Source organism: Labrus bergylta, chromosome 15 (assembly GCF_963930695.1).
Source record: "Labrus bergylta chromosome 15, fLabBer1.1, whole genome shotgun sequence".
NCBI classification, from domain to species: Eukaryota; Metazoa; Chordata; class Actinopteri; order Labriformes; family Labridae; genus Labrus; species Labrus bergylta.
In genome coordinates this window covers 27,591,902-27,609,467 of record NC_089209.1, presented here as the reverse complement: position 1 = coordinate 27,609,467, position 17,566 = coordinate 27,591,902, and the positions used below count along the sequence as shown (strand labels likewise).

The 17,566-nt window shown below is 39.1% G+C and overlaps 1 pseudogene; it reads right to left on the bottom strand.

Moving 5' to 3' along the window:
* Positions 1-3,197: 3,197 nt before the first annotated feature.
* Positions 3,198-5,448, bottom strand: LOC136182785 (piggyBac transposable element-derived protein 4-like; annotated as a pseudogene).
* Positions 5,449-17,566: the final 12,118 nt, after the last annotated feature.

Genomic DNA, 17,566 nt, shown 5'->3' with positions numbered 1-17,566 from the left:
TAGCACTAGGTAGGCTGCACAAACATGTAATGAATTCGACATGACTCTTTTCAACTACTGAATGGCTCCAACTTAGCCGGGGGACAGTTAGCAAGCATGTCGGGCCGTGACGTCGGCTAATTGGCATATCTAGAATACGCCGAACATCTAAGCTCTAAACTCTGGCTCCGCGGGAGTTAACAACTTTGCCTCAACATTAAAGAACACACAATGTTATGGAAGCATATAGCATTCATGTGGGGAATTTTTTTATTGCCTGGTATCTTGTTATTACGAGATAAAGATCTTGTTATAACGAGAAAAGATCTCGTTATTACGAGATAAAGATCTCGTTGTTACAAGAAAAGATCTCGTTATTACGAGATAAAGATCAGCTGTCCTTATCAAACGATAAGGACAGCACTTCAATTTTTGTCTTTTAATTGCCACACAAATGACCCTGTCTGGTTTGACTGTAATTTAAAGAATATAAAGTGGATACTTTACCAAATTCTGTTACACCTTTAATAACAACTTCATTCAAACACATTAACACCCTTTCTTTATTGCATTTGAAATGTAAGGCCAATAAGACCTCATGTACCTCAACTTTTACTTTGTTTTTGAGTAAAAATAATTAAAATCATCAGTTATTCTACCTATAGTTGATCAGAGTCACTTGTGTTGCTGGATCATCACAGACTGGTATATGTCAGAGTTTAGTGAGGACGCTGTTTATGAACCACTTCAATTTTTTTAATGGCAGCAAATAATCACACCTGTTGTCCTCCCGGGTCAAAAATTACCCCTTCTGGTTTGACTGTTTATAAAGCATAACGTATAATTTATCACCCACCTCTGTGTTTCAACTTTTTAGTCAACTTTAGTCCAATGCATTACCTGACATATAAAGCTTGTCAACATTCATTTCCAAAACATTTAACTTTTCAAAACTAACTTTTCAGAATAAAAACAGTCTGAATGTGCCCTCAATTGAAAACAAGGCAGGTAGTAATGGCGTGATCTTTGCAGATGTATGCATTGAATTTTTGGCAAGTTTTCGATGGTTTGAGATCACTCTGACGAGCGCAGAATTTGCCCCTACACCTTTTGGGTGATGGGCCAGGAGGGGGAGCTGCTGCAGAAGTAGAGTTGTAGCAAACCTGCTGGATATCCATAACCAATCTGGCAGCGGCTGGCATGCAGGGAATAACCTTTTCAGTCAAGACATTTTTTCATTTCATTTTTTTCATTTGTTCCATACATGTCAAAACACACAACAGAAAAAGAAAAAGAAAAAAATAATTAACTCTTTATCCCATGTACGGAAAGGAGCAGGGAGAAGAATAAATCTTGTTTTGCCTGCCCCTTACTCAAAAAGCAAACAATAAATGTCTGGATGGTCTGTCCGAATTACAATCAATGAATGAATATCATGCCAACATAAAACAAATCTGACAATTCAGTCTTCACTTGCTCAGAAATAAGAAGGAAAACACACACAAAACACACTAACTGCCAATTTCATACAGTCTGATAACTTTGTTCTGAACACAATCCTTCAGATCATCATTATTATCATTAAGAATTCCACAATTTAATTCAAATTACAGAAATACAAACATCTTTTGTAAACTTTCTGGTAATACTTTACTCTGTGCTCTGAACATAACTACAAGTGTCAGTTTCAATAAACCTGATCTTAAAAACAGCCCGTTGGTGTGCTCTCTATAGTGGACTTTATGAATGATTCTTACCGCCCTTTTCTGTAAAATAAATAACGGATTAATGTTTGTGACGTAAGTGTTACCCCACACTTCAACACAATAACTAAAATAAAGCAAAATAAGTCAACAATACAAAATCCTCAGTACCTTACAATCCAAGAGAAACTTTGCTTTGTTTAAAACAAAGATATTCTTTGTTCTTTTGCTATATGTGATTTCCACGTTAACTTATCATCCATGATCACACCAAAAAAATTAAATTCAGACACTCTCTTCTCTCTTTCAATATTAACTCCATCTATAGACAACAAAACGTTTTCATCCTTTTTTTGGTTTGCAATAATCATAAACTTAGTTTTATTCAAATTTAAGGATAACTTATTTTCGTCAAACCATGCTTTTAATTTGACCATTAGTCATAAGTCATGTCCTGAGCAAAGAAAAAAGGTATCATCAGCAAATAGAACAAACTGCAGTAACTTTGAAACTTCACATATGTCATTAATGTACAAATGAAAGAGTTTAGGCCACAAAACCGAGCCTTGTGGGACTCCACATTCAATGTTTAAATACTCAGATGTACTTCCAGAAAATTGTACATATTGCTGTCTGTTAATTAAATAGCTACTTAACCAGTTCAGAACAACTCCTCTCACACCATACGTATATAATTTAGAAATTAATATTTTGTGATATATTGTATCGAACGCTTTTTTCAGATCAATGAATACACCAATTGTATATTTTTTTCCTGTAAAGTTTGTTTTTCTTTTTGCATGCATGTTGCAAGTCCTTTGTAATCCATGGCTTTTTATTATAACTAACTTTTTGTTTGTGTTGAGTGATGGGACAGTGTCTATTATACAGGGATAAGTATCCATTCAAAAAGGAATTATAGGCAGCATTTATCTCTTCTACATAAACACCTTCCCACTGTTCTTTGAAGAGATCACTTTGAAGTTTATGTATTGCTTCAGCATTTCTTACCCTTGCATATCTGTTACGAACTTCATTCTTCTTGCTCTTTATTTGACAGTCATTTATTGAAAACACTGGTAAATGGTCACTTATGTCATTAATTAATAGGCCACTTCTGGCATTACTTTGCACAACATTTGAAACATTTTATCGATTAATGTTGCACCTGAAGATGTTATCCTACTGGGCTTGGTAATCAGTGGGTATAGCCCTCTGCTGTATAATGCATCAAGGAAATCTGATTTGTGTTTAGATGTATTTAGGAGATCTATATTAAAATCCCCACAAATAATACATGTTTTTCTTTCATTTAACATATCCATAGATAGATAGATAGATACTTTATTGATCCCGAGAGAAATTCAAAGCATCCAGTAGCAGGTTACAAAGACGTACATGTAGACACAATTTACAACAATATTTCTGTTCTTTTCCATTTCAATTTCCACAGTTATACACTCCATTAAATCGTCAACTGCTGTCGTCATGGATTTAACTGGTTTGCATTTCAGGTCACTGCCTGGAGCGAGCCGTCTCCCAGCCTGCTGCCTGCAGTGTTGACTCCAAGTCCAGCTCCCCAGCTGGAATTTCCATGTTGATGACGAACTCACGTAAACCCTCTGCCGCGCCTGCAGGATTGTCAAACACCTTGAATTTCCCATCCCTGTCAAATACTTTCAGTCTGGCTGGAAAGAGTATACGAGACTTGATCTTTCTTTTCTGTAGTTGTTTTATCACTTGTCTGTATTTTGCTCGTTCCTCAAACACCTGAGCGGTAAAGTCTTCATCAAAATAAATCCTGCGGTCATTCATCCGTCATTTGTCCTTCTTTGCCCAGGCAGCTTGAAGCACCCTTTGCCTATCATTAAAGTTTTGAAAACAGACTATTATTGACCTAGGACTTTCATTATGTCCGGTACATGGTCCGGCTCGGTGTGCCTTCTCTATCTTCATGGCCTCGATAACATCCAGTTTCTCCTGTATTATGGTTTCCACAAATGCAATCATTTTATTTCCCTCACATTTCTCAGGCGCTGAATAAATTCTTAGATTTTTTCTCTGAGCACGGCCTTCAGTTTCCTCACATTTTGCTTCCAATTGTTTCTGCAGGCACAGACTGTGGATGAGCACTTGTGTCACGGCAATTTCACGGTCCTCGTTTTCCGCAATTCTTAATTCAGCTTAATTCATTTAAGCTTAATTCATTTTATTTCCTTCTTTAATGCTCCAAAGTTCCCAGCAGTTTCCACACGGAATTCCCTGATTTATTTTAAAATCTCAGGAAGACCCGAGATGCCTTCCATACCTGCAACAGGTGGTGTTTTCTCCTGTGGATTGATTGCGCAGAGTCCTACCTGCTTCTGTCTTTCTTTCTGACTTAAATCTCAGCCCCCAGCATGGACAGCCATCATGAGGCACAGTTTCCTTCAATAAAGTCAAACTTTATTATGACAAATCACAGTGCAAATAAAAATAGTTCAAATTGTAAGGTCACTACAGACGGAAGAGCAACAGAAATGTAGATTAATGCTGACCTTGAGACACTTGATATGGGGTATCACCAGTTGTCACCCCAGCACCTCCATGAACAGCCTCCTCCTGTTGTACTTCCCCTGATTCCAGGCTGCAGATACATCAAGAATGTTGTAGAAGAAAATGCGGGGCCATATTGGTAACCTAAAAGATATTCAGAAATGTACGTTTATTTTCCTACACAAATTCAATTATTTTTTCCTTTCCATATATAAAATTAGAAATCTTATGAATAATAAGTGTGCATTACCTTGTCAAGGCAATCGACACCCCCTTTGTTGTGATTGTAATCTTCGATGATTTGTGGCCTGTTGTCATCCCTGTTGCTCACAGCAGCATCCAGATTAAGAGTGCTCATCAGAAGAACATTTTTCTGTTTTTTGGGGTGATAGGACACCAGAGCATGGGCCTCTGTAAAGGCAAACTTTGATGAGAACCGAGTCCTGTGAGTTTTTGACACAAGTGCAGGGGGAAGCTCAGGCTTATTCTTCCGTACTGCAGCTTTCTTTTCAGCAGCTTCAGGCCATGTGACGTAAAGAAGTTATCACGATCGTTTTCCACTTGAGACCTTCTGTCATGTCAAGGACAACTCGCATGCCCTGATTTCTTTCTGACTGCGCACCAGCAGGTCTGCCAGTGTTTACCTGCATGTTCCATGCATAACTGGACCTGGCATGGCATGGTGTCCATATTTTTATCCCATCTTTCCCTGGTTTACTAGGGATGTATTGTTTGAATGGACAGCGACCTCTGAAGTGGACCAGGCGCTCATCCACAGTCACGTCTGAGCCTGGATCGTACAACAACGGCAGGAGAGACACCCACTTGTCCCATACGTCTAGAATGGGAGCAAGTTTGTCTCGTGCACGGCGATCTTCTCTTGTGTCTTTATCATCAAATCGAATCACTCTTGAGATTTTATGAAACATCTTGAGTGTCATGGTAGCATGGAAAATTGCCCTGCCTGACTCAGCATGCCATGAACTAGCTGTATCTTCTTTACTGGAGCGGTACACGCCAGCGAGAATCAACAAACCTGCAAGTCCATTCAATCCATCTTTCTCTACATGTTGCCATACACACGTCGCCCCTCCTTGTTCGTCGTGTTCAGCATCACCTCTTCAATAGGCTTGGGCAGAAACAGTTCAGAAGTGGACTTTATGTCATCAATACGAGACCTTGCATATGCTGTTGGACCATGATGGTGTGGCTCTCTTTCTGCTGTCAACATGAGTCGTCCTTCACTGCGAGGGATGGAAGACCAGATCAATGTTCCTTTGACTGTAAATATTCTTCTATCTCAGCCTGGTCCTCTTCCTCAGATTTTTTTCCTCATCAGTTGATTCATCCTCTTCATCATAATAAGTGCAGTCCTCCACTTCTGACACAGTTCAGCTTCAGATTCTACCTCATCATCATGTTCATCATTTTAATTTTCTTCATACCCTTCTTCCATTTCTGCAGCAGGCGATGTGGGGGCTTCTTCGGCGGAAGTAGTAGCATGTGGTCTGTATGTTGGATCAATCACCTCATCATTATTTTCCTCCTCTTCTGACCCTGAATCTTTCTCATCAGTTGATTCTTCCTCCTCAGTAAGTTCAGCATTGTCCTCCTGGTCATTCTTTTCCCCTCCATGGTTTAAAATGAGCTCACAAGCCTCCTGTGCAGTAAAGCGCTTCTTCCTCCTCATTGTGCTGCCTGTCTCTCTCTCTTAGACAAAAATGTGAAATGACCTAACACCTGTGACAAAAGACCTGTTTTGTTTGTTTTTTGTTGTCATATCTATTGCTTGACCCCACACATCAAACATCCAAGATCAAAGATGATTTGGAAAGCAGTATGGTGGCAGTATATTTGCTCCATTGCACCACTTTGTGCTGCAGACCACAACAGAAGTTATTAAATTTAATAAAACACCCATAATTCAATCAAATGACTTCAAATTTAATTCAATTTTCACTGGGGGTTAAAGTAAATAAATAAAATAAATACAAAGGCAGTAAGAAATTATATGTCAAATCATTAAATAAACCAAATGCAGATTGTCTCCACATTTCTCCTCCAACAGATCTCAGTCTATACAGGGTCATCGTTAATTTTCGTGAACGGTCGGATGCGTGAGTCGCTTTAAATTTCAGTTAGGAACCTTCCTAAGCAAAAAAGAGAATTTTGAACGCACCTAATGTGTCCCTCCTCGTTTCCCAGAAACAAAACGATTTACGGCAGCTGTTGGTCCTCCGTCTCAGCGTCGTTATGGCAAACACATCCACCATGCTTTTGAGTGAATGTTGTCTAAAAACATTTATATCAAAGTAGGCTAATAAAATGATTGCAGTGCACTTTTACAGTGTTCAATAATCACTCAGGTTTGTTGGAATTAAAATGAAAAGGAACGCAAAGTAAACGTAATCAGAGTTATCTGAGCTTTAATTGTATCCAGTCATAGCGTTCGGTATTTTTACAGGAACCCAGAACACATCATTTCAAAGGTTGTTTGGGATGTTTATCCTGTTTTTCTAAATGAACGTTATAGGAAGTAGGCTATACGTGAATAGCTAAATGATGGCCAAACACCGACACACGAGATGTGATTTACAGTCGCAGAGCCGGCCTTAACCAATTTGGTGCCCTAGGCAAGATTTCATCTGGTGCCCCTTGTATTATAGCCAATTCCTACACCGATAACAATTTTTACACACTTAAATAAAACTGGCATACAGCTTTACGTTTTACAGACTTTCTTTATTTTTAAATAAAAAATGCCTGTGAACAAACACTTTAATCAAACTAAAATAAATACAAAATGAATGTAACAATACAATATCAACCACACTGGAACAGAAATACAAAGATCTATAAATACAATAAAATTAAATACAATAAAATTAAAGATTTAAAAAATATATATATATTACAGGAACCTATGTCTGATTTATGAATAACAAAATGCAATTACAAAAAACTACTTAGACATAACAAGTGCAGAAATAAAGATAGCCTATATAAAGAGTATTGCACCAAAAAATATAATTGACAGAAACCTGTAACACCCCACACAAAAAACAGCAAATCAGCAAAAAAGATAAATGTGGATTATTGCACACTAATCCAAACTTGAATTGCAATATGACCTTTTGTACATAACATTTCTAATGTAACACTGTCATACAGCCTTACTCTATAAGGCTTCCCTTTCTACAGTCTCACTCTTCTTGCAGCAAAGTCATCTATAATATAAGTCAGCTGTTGTGAGACAATATGATTGATACTTATGACAGAAAGTCTGGTAGGTTTTTATGAGTTTTAGTTTTGAGAAGCTCCTTTCAGCAGCAGCAACTGTCACTGTGGCAGAGATTCTCAGAGCAACCCACAAATTTGGGTAGATTTCAGTCAGCTGCTTCTCATGCAGGAAAGTCAAGAGTTCCATGTTCGTCATTTGTTTTGATGGTAAATGTGGAAAATTTTGCATTTCAACAGCAAGTTCTTTTCCATCAATATCTGGCTGTTTGTCATGGGTTAGGGCAGTGCTCAGGGTTTCACAGTGGTCAAACACCTCCTCTCTGAACATCTCATCAAAAAATGTGGTTTCCATTTTTTTAAGTGCATCATTAATAGGTTCATCTGGAGAGTCATAAGCGAAGTGCCTCTTTGTGGTTCTCAGCCGCTTTTGTTTGAGCACTGCCTCCACATTCATCTCTTCACACATCTCCTTTGCAGCTGTCTAGGCATCAGAAAATCCAACGCTTCTGTACTTGGTGAGAGTATCTCTGGTTTTCTTGAGCAGGTCCCACTAGGTGGGAAAGTTCCGACTTTCCCACCTCTCTGACCAAGACTTTAGGGTGGTTTTGACATGCCTCATGAGGATATCCCATCTATGGTGTCAGGCTGCGAAGAGTTTGAATAGTTTTGTTAAATGTCCAAATGCAATGGCATCTGCTGAGCTCTTAGCAGCATCAGCTACTACAAGATTTAAAGTGTGGGCACCACATGGAACATAAAAGGCTCTTGAATTTTTTTGAGGCAGCCTGGCCTGAACACTTTGGTTTTTCCCTTCATGTTGGCACCGTTGTCATAAGACTGTCATCTGCAGTCCTCAAAGGGGATGTTTACTTCCTCTAGTCTCTCAAGGATAAGTTTTGATGATGTTGATTCCTCTGCCACAAGAAACCCCATGAAATGTTCTTTAACTTCTGGGATGTTTTCAAAGGACAAAATCCTCTCAATAACTGAGAGTTGTTCTTTATGGCTCAGGTCAGGGGTGCAATCCAAAATAATAGAGAAATAATTTGATGTTTTTATCTCCTCCATTATTTTTTCTAATATTTTTGTGCTGATGGAGTTGATCAGTTCGTTTTGTATTCTTTTGCCTAAATAATGTGTATGACTGCCTGTTCCACTTTGCACCCTAGCAACATGCTGCTTCATTACTGGGTCAAACGTTGCCAAAAGTTCCACCTCTTTCAAAAAATGTCCATTGTCAGGTTTGTTTAAAGTTTCTGTGCTACCCCTTAAAGCCATTTTTCTTCAACGACTAAATTATCACAACTAATCTTGTTAGAACGTCACGCCCCCTGTTTCTCTCTGCCTCATGGCTCTTAAGCAAGTTTCTTGCATTTTTTCAGTCTCTTAGACCTTCTCTAACTAATTTAAAATCTCTCTGAGAAAAAATTCTGCAACAGAAGCAGTATAATGCATCATTCTTTTTAGAATACATCAACCAGCTTCTTTTGATTTTTTCTCCATTGATTAAGACTCTACTGAAGTAATCATGCTGACACCTTCTTCCATCTTTTTCTTTCAGAAATGTGAAATTATTTTTTTGGTTTGATATGGTCCTCTTTGAACAAACTTTGTTCTTATTGCATCGGTTAAATCAGATGGCCAGTCTGCAGGGTGTACTGGTGCAGCCTTTATTTTACTTATCTGTTCAGAGGTGGAGGGAGCAGCAGATGCCGATGAAGAATCACATGGCTGTGCTGCAGATGTGGAGGCAGAAGAACCTGATGGTGCATCATTTGACTGTGCAGATGTGGAGGAGGCAGAGGAACCTGATGCTGCATCACTTGGCTGTACATTGATCAGGGGAGCAGAATTGTCCACAGATGGTCCGGGGTTAGCAAGGGGGGATTCAAATACTAAAAGTGCATCTGTTGAGAGATGATGAGCATTTTTGAAAAATTTGATATTTGACAATAAAGTATAAGAGTAAACAACAAAAATCTGCTGTGAAACCCAGTTAAGAATTGCACCTGAGCTGCATTACAGCCTATAACTGTCTAATGAGCAAAAATAATGTATTCATCTTTCTGGATGCTGATGTAATGGCTGTGTTGTTATTATTAGTAACTAAAATTGTTGTTATTATTGCAAAAGTCTGGACCAATATGATTTCTCAGGAAAAAAACATGTTATGCAAACTCCTGCAAGTTGTATGAACAAACTTAAATAACTCTCTGCCTTAGAAACAACAAACCAAACCTCTTTATTACTGCACTTACAATGTACTTGATTCATTCAAGTTAATATTTTAAACTTGGTATTTCATGATAGTGGTAGTGAATATTTATTGATAATAAAACATACTTTTGAAAAGCTTAATTCCAGAAATACCATGGTATGTGTTCTCTTCATCAGAGCAGCAGGGCAAGTGTAAACTATTAATCAATCAATCAATCAATCAATTTTTATTTGTATGGCGTCAACTCATAACAAGTGTTATTTCGAGACACATTACAAAAGAGCAGGTAAAAGGGGTTGTTCTGGCAGGCCGTCAACCAACGAGCTCAAGGAGCCTAAGAGAGCTCAAGAGCTCCCAGGAAAGTAGGTGGTTAGTGACTGAGATTTACAGATAGATACATGCAGTAATATGATGTACTGTATATGCACGAGAGAGAGAGAGAGAGCGAGATAGAGAGAGAGAGGAGCTCAAGGTGCCAGTTCCCCCGGTAGTCTAAGCCTATAGCAGCGTAACTAGGAGCTGGTCTACACCAACACCAGCCCTAACTATAAGATTTATTAAAAATGAAAGTTCTAAGTCTATTCTTAAAAATACAGACTGTGTCTGCCTCCCGGACCCCAGCTGGAAGATGATTCCAGAGGAGAGGAGCCTGATAACTGAAGGCTTTACCTCCCATAGTACACTTAGAGACTGTAGGTACCACTAGCAGGCCTGCATTCTGGGACCGTAATGTTCTCAAGGGGCAGTACGGCACCAGTAGCTCCTTAAGATAAGATGGTTCCTGGTCATTTAGAGCTTTGTAAGTGAGAAGAAGGATCTTGAATTCTATTCTAGACTGCATAGGGAGCCAGTGCAGAGAAGCCAACACAGGAGTAATGTGGTCCCTTTTCCTAGTTCTGGTCAGTACACGAGCTGCAGCATTCTGGACTAGTTGAAGAGTCTTCAGAGACTTACCAGAGCACTCTGACAAAAGAGAATTACAATAATCCAACCTGGAGGTAGCAAATGCATGAACTAGTTTTTCTGCATCATTTTGCGACAGGATATTCCAGATCTTAGATATATTACGGAGTTGAAAATAGGCTGACCTTGAAATTTGACTGATGTGAGAGGTAAAGGACATATCTTGATCAAATAGAACTCCTAGATTCCTAACAGTGGTGCTAGAAGCCAGACTGATGACATTGAGGACAGTCATATCATTAGAAAAAGTCTCTCTGAGGTTTTTAGGGCCGAGCACAATAACTTCAGTCTTGTCTGAGTTAAGTAGCAAAACATTTCTGGTCATCCAGGTCCTAACGTCCTTAAGGCACGTTTCTAGCTTCCTTAACTGACTGGCGCCATCGGGCTTCATTGATACATAAAGCTGAGTATCATCTGCATAACAATGAAACTGTATGGAGTGTTTCCTCATAATATTTCCCAGAGGAAGCATATATAATGTAAAGAGAATTGGTCCAAGCACTGAACCTTGTGGCACTCCATGGCTAACTTTCGTGTGCATTGAGGACTTATCATTATCATGTACAAACTGAGATCGGTCTGATAAGTAGGATTCAAACCAACTTAAAGCAGTCCCTGTAATTCCAAGTAAATGTTCTAGTCTGTATAATAGGATCTGATGGTCAATAGTGTCAAAAGCAGCACTAAGATCTAACAAGACGAGCACAGAGAGAAGTCCCCTGTCTGAAGCTAGAAGTAGACTGACTGAACTCCTCAAATAAACTGTTGTCATGGAGAAAGTCACACAGCTGATTAGCTACCACTTTCTCCAGGATCTTTGAGATAAAAGGACGGTTGGATATAGGCCTATAGTTAGCTAGAGTTCCTGAATCTAGAGTAGGTTTTTTGAGTAGAGGTTTGACAGGGTTAGGGTTAGGGTTGGTTGGGATTGGGTCTAAAAGACAGGTTGACGGTTTCGACGCAGAAATAATTTAATTTAGCACTGAAAGGTCGATTGGAGATTTTTGTTGTTGAAAAAGCTCAGGAAATCATTATTGCTGAGGGCTAAAGGAATACAAGGCTCAATGGAGCTATGACTCTCTGTCAGCCTGGCTACAGTGCTGAAAAGGTATCTAGGATTGCTTGTTTTCCTCGATTAGAGAGGAGTAGTAGGCAGCTCAAGCATGACGTAGAGCCTTCATATATTTATTATGACTATCCTGCCAGAATAAACGAGATTCTACCGTTTTCGTCGAGTGCCATATTCTTTCAAAATTTTGCGACGTTTGTTTTAGAGTACGGGTTTCTGAGTTGAACCATGGAGCTAGTCTCTGCCATTTGATAACCTTCTGTTTTAGGGGAGCAATCGAATCAAGAGCAATCGAATCAAGAGTAACTCTCAGCTAATCCACTGCACTATCAACAAACTGATCTAGCTGAGAGGGACTAAAGCTATCGTAAGAGTTTCCAACTGGGTTGAAACACGGTACTGAATCAAAAGCAGTTGAAATAGCTTCCTTAAATCTAGTTACAGCACTATCTGATAAACTGGTGCCCTCAGCCACATTATTGATTCTGGAACGATGTTTCACACAATGTAATTTGTCTTCATCGCCCTATTAATTTTGTCAAACATGTAGTCATGAATATCCTATAGGTGAGGTGAAAAAAATTTGAAAATCACTCTCCCTCCTTTCCATCCACACATTAAACAATTCCATGCACACAATACAGTTTGATTAAAAATCTCAACATCATTGAAATTTCACGCCCCTGCACTCCTTCTTCCCTCCGTCCCATCAGTGCCACTCATGTGCACTGCATTCATACATTTTCCGCTTACATTTTGTTCTTCTTCTCCTGTGCTTTCCCTATCCGTAATCCACATTCACCCTCATGACCTCCCTTTCATCCACCTCAATTATTTTGTGCCCTACAAGAAATGATTTCCCAAACTCCTCCCTGCCCAAGTGCTCCTGCACCAGGTAAACCGTCCTGTGTAGTACAGACCGAAATACGTTCCATGCATCCACTTGCTTACCATCAAAATGAGCCAGGTTGCGCCTTGTCCAGATTGCATACCTGGCGTGACTCAGTATAAAATTTAACAAATGATCACTACCTACCAAGGTGCGTTTACCTACTCCCAGCATGAAAAGCTCCTGCCATTCCTTCGCTGTACTCACCACTATCTCCCACTTTGCTGCTACTAACCTCTTTAACCTCTCAATGCATCCACCCGGTCACACTCGCAAAAGAGCTCCGTCGGACAGCTCGCGCCTATTCACACTGGATTCGTTTCTGGGACGTCAGCACCATGGTTTTGCTCTGTCGGATGGCTTGCGCCCATTCACACTGGATTCGTTTCTGGGACGTCAGCGGAGTGCACCCATGACACATCACAGGAGAACTACAAGATCCCGCGGGAATAAAGAGAAAAACATGCAAACAACATGTTGCTTTGTCTTTCTGAGGATGCATTGTTGTTAATTCTGTCTTGACGTAATGTTGATAAAGTGATGAAAAATACGACTGCGAGTCCGTATATTGTGTTTTATTTTTAAATTGACCGGATGCTCTGTGCGTTTCATTGTCTGACTTCCTGTCCGGGCTGTCATATTCTGTCCAGCTTGACGCGTGCCTGCAGAGTACTCTGGCGAAAATAGTCTCGCTGCGTATTTGATTAACAGTAATCAAAATAATCCGTCATATTTATTCTCCTCAATTGACAAATTGATTAACCCTTCAAAATCTATCCCTTCTGAGCTACTCTCTCAGGCCAAATGTGAGGACTTTGCTGCTTTCTCTCCAACCTGAGAGATGATATATCAATTTCCCTCAAAAACTCATCTGATCCTCCCCCACCTTTATACAACCTAGCTGCCAAGAGCTCAATGTCTACATTTCCCCTGATTACCTCAACTAATCTGGGAAAATAATTCAGCACTTGAAACCTAGCACCTGTTCTTTAGATCCTATCCCCACCTAACTCTTTAAAACTGTTTCTCATTGCCTTATAGAAAACATTGTTAATATTGTAAACACCTCTTTACAGACCAGCATTTTCCCTTCTTCTCTTAAGAATGCTGTCATCACACCCCTGCTTAAGAAAAACAACCTATACTCATCAGTAATCAATAACTACAGACCAATCGCAAAGCTTCCTTTCATTAGCAAAATACTGGAAAAAGTTGTTTACATTCAACTGGACAAATACCTTTCAACTCACAACATATACGATACATACCAATCTGGCTTGAGGGCAAATCACAGCACCAAAACGGCCCTTTTTAAAGTTGTTAATGATATCAGGATAAATAGTGACTGTCAAAAAGCTACAAATGTAGTGTTACTTGATCTTTCTGCTGCATATGATACTGTTGATAATGATATATAGATTCAAAGACTTCATTATTTAGTTGGTCTATCAGGCCCTGTTCTCGACTGGTTCGCATCCTTTTTAAAAGACAGGAAATTTCACATCTCTCTAGGAAATTTTAAATCTAAAGAAAGAAAGGTCCTCTCTGGGGTTCCACAAGGATCAGTCCTTGGGCCATTGCCTTTTAATCTATACATGCTCCCACTTAGTTCAATCATGAAGAAACACAACATATCATACCATTCATATGCTGATGACACACATCATACATTTCACTTTCATATGATGATCTGAGCCCTATTGATAAGCTTACAGACTGTATAAAAGATCCTGGATGCTCAGAAACTTTTTAAAACTCAAAACAGACAAGAATTAATTACTAATTTTTGGTCCAAAAACTCAGAGACAACACATCCATATACACCTCACATCAAATTCCATTAATCCCAGTGAGCAGACCAGAAATCTTGGAATTATTTTAGACCCCAACCTTAGCTTTGAAAATCATATCTTCAACATTACCAGAACAGCATTTTACCATTTAATGCGTCAATTTCCAGTTCAAATTAACCTGATGGCCATCTTGATGAATCTAAATTAAAAATTGGTGTTCAAAATTGAGGAGCCAAGACTTTGGAAAGGAAAGTTCAAAAAGCCTTGCTTAAGCCAGAAAGACTTTAAGTTTCAAAAATGTATGCGCAAAGTTACAAGGTTCGGCAAGACTTCGTCTTACGGCATTAGCTTAAAGTTGTCTTGAATTGATTCGAACTGAAGTCAGGAGAGAAGAGAGCAATCTGAAGTGAGTCTAAACTTTTATCAGCTTCTCAGAGAGAGGGGGGAGCGAAAGGGTTACTCCCACTTCTGCTTTAAATAAACCGAGTTTACTCAATAAGGTTAAGAATAAGAAACATATGCATACATTTATTTCAATATACTGTATCTTTCTATCAGATTCACATCAATGTGGGTCACATCATATATTTAGAAATACATTTATATCAGATTCACATTGTCTGAGGAGGATCCGTTAAGTCCAGCCTGTATGTGAATAAAACTATGTTATACAGTCAACATTCTTAATAAGACATATTAATAAAGTATGAAAATAAATTGGTGTCTTTAAATAACACCTTATATAGCTAATATCAAAAAGTATGCTTTATAACACATCTAAATGTATGATTATGAAGGTTATGTGTTCATGGAAATTCTAACACTAGATGGCAATAGCGCTTCACGTCAAATTCCTATTAAAGCTGTATTAACTCCTATTTGTTTACTAAACATCAGATTTTCAGCAGAAAAGATGATTACAATACATTCAATGTGACACTGACACAATATATAGACTTAGAAAGGCATAAATGTTCATCTATGGTTTGCGTTCAAATGATCAGTTGTTGCTGTCTGTTCCATTTGCCCGCACAGAGCTGGGAAAAAGGGCTTTCGTCTACTCTACTCCTTCTACATGGAACATGCTGCAAAAAGACTGGAAAATAACTGAACTGATTTCTTTGAATGCTTTTAAATCCAGGCTGAGAGCACTTGAGACGACCTCCTTTACTTGTAACTGTTTTTTATAATTTTAATTGCTAATTGTTTTTTCATAATTTTAATTGCTGTCTGTATGTTGTGAGTGTAACTGTGTAACTTGTGCTGCCTCTTGGCCAGGACTCCCTTGAAAAAGAGGTTTTTAATCTCAATGGGACTTTCCTGGATAAATAAAGGTTAAATAAATAAAATAAATCTGATGAAGAATTAAACGTTGTGGTTTAAATCAGAGTTTTTGAGCTTGACTCAACAGATGGTCAATTTTATGACTTGCAGAGACGTGATGTCTGTGGTTTCGGTCAGAGTTCATGTCTTTTGAGGTCAATTCGTAGAAAGCAGAGTGTTCTGTTTCCGGCTTGGTTGTTTACTCAAGGCGTTGTAAAGGTTTCTAATATCCTGTCTCCCAAAGTCTGTCTGAGGGGGAGACTTTTAAACCATTAATCAGTTCCTTTGTTCTTGGTAAAAAAGTAACTAAGATGTTAATCCACAGTCCTTGAGAGGAGAAATGTTGTAAAGAGAGGCTGTAAATATCACTACACATTGATACTTACAATTGCTCATTGAATTTTTAATCACAACAAGGAGGTGATATACAAAGCAGTACAAGGTGAGTGACTTCAATAAAAAAAACGTACAGCACTAATGTAAATAAAATAAAAATGTGTTGTACAGAACTGGCCAATAATCATATTGTAATCAAGCCAAACTTTGTGAAGCCACGAGTAAGATATATATTGATTCGGTAAATATGTTGGTAGCTCCAGTCGGTGAAATTGGAAGAGGCTAACGTATTTTTCAACACAATAACAGTGAGTAGTTTTATGATAAAAAGACTTGATACAAACGTAACATAGGCTACGTTGCTATATCCCGGTTATAGTTTTCTGCAGCACACGTTTTCTGCTTCAGTAGGCAGTTAGCTGCAGTTTACACAAATACACCACAACAATGAAGCTACCCAATGATCACAAATTACACACATAATACATCGGAAAAGGCTGACCCAGGTGCAGGAGCAGATGGGAAGACCATTACTTAAAATGATACAGGAGGTGGACACTCGCTGGAACAGCACCTTCAGCATGTTTGAGCATCTGTATGGTCAGAGAGAGCCAGTGGGGGTAGCTCTGGCCTCTCTAAATACAGACCTCACCCCGCCTCATGCAAAGGAATATGAGGCCATTAGAGAGTGCCTGCTTGTGCTGTCCCCATTTCAACAGGCCACAGTGGAACTCTCGGAGGAGAAAAGAGTGTCTGCCTCCAAGGTTATACCAATTCTGAAAATGTTGCAACATGCAGTAAACTGTGAAGCACTGAACATGAACAATGACATGGTTGTCCGACTGGCTGAAAACCTGGTCAGTCACATCAGGGAAATCTTGGTTAATGTGGAGTCCATGAGCATAATGACTATGGCAACCATGCAGGACCCAAGGTTCAAAAGTCTTGGGTTCCTCAGCCAGTCAAAGGCCAGTGAGGCAGTTAGGCGGCTGAAAGCTGAGTGTGCCAGCATTATTAAAACGCCAGATGCTCCTCCATTGCCATCAGACACACCAGCACTACCTTCAACCTAAACCCAAGCTGCTGGGTCTGCAACAACCTCTGGTCATTTTTTATGTTTACTGCTCAGTTTGTGAATTGTTGCTGACATATATGTCCTGGTATATTCGTATCATGTGAAGAGAGAGGTTTACAACCAGAGACTGAGGTCGAGACTGAAGACTCTGATGAACCTGAGACTGATGAACCTGAGACTGATGACAGTGATGACTGGAAAGAGACAAGAGAAGATCTGTCAGAATTTAACTTGAAAAATAAGAAACTAAAGACTGGTAAGAGACCACATAGCTGCTCGGACTGCTGTAAAATATTTAACCGAAAAGAGCATCTGACCAAACACATGTTAGTTCATACAGCAGAGAAACCCTTCAGCTGCTCTGAGTGTGGTGAACGATTTTACCTGCAAGCAAGTGTGGTAAAAGGTTTAAAACACATGGTGATTCACACAGGAGAGAAATG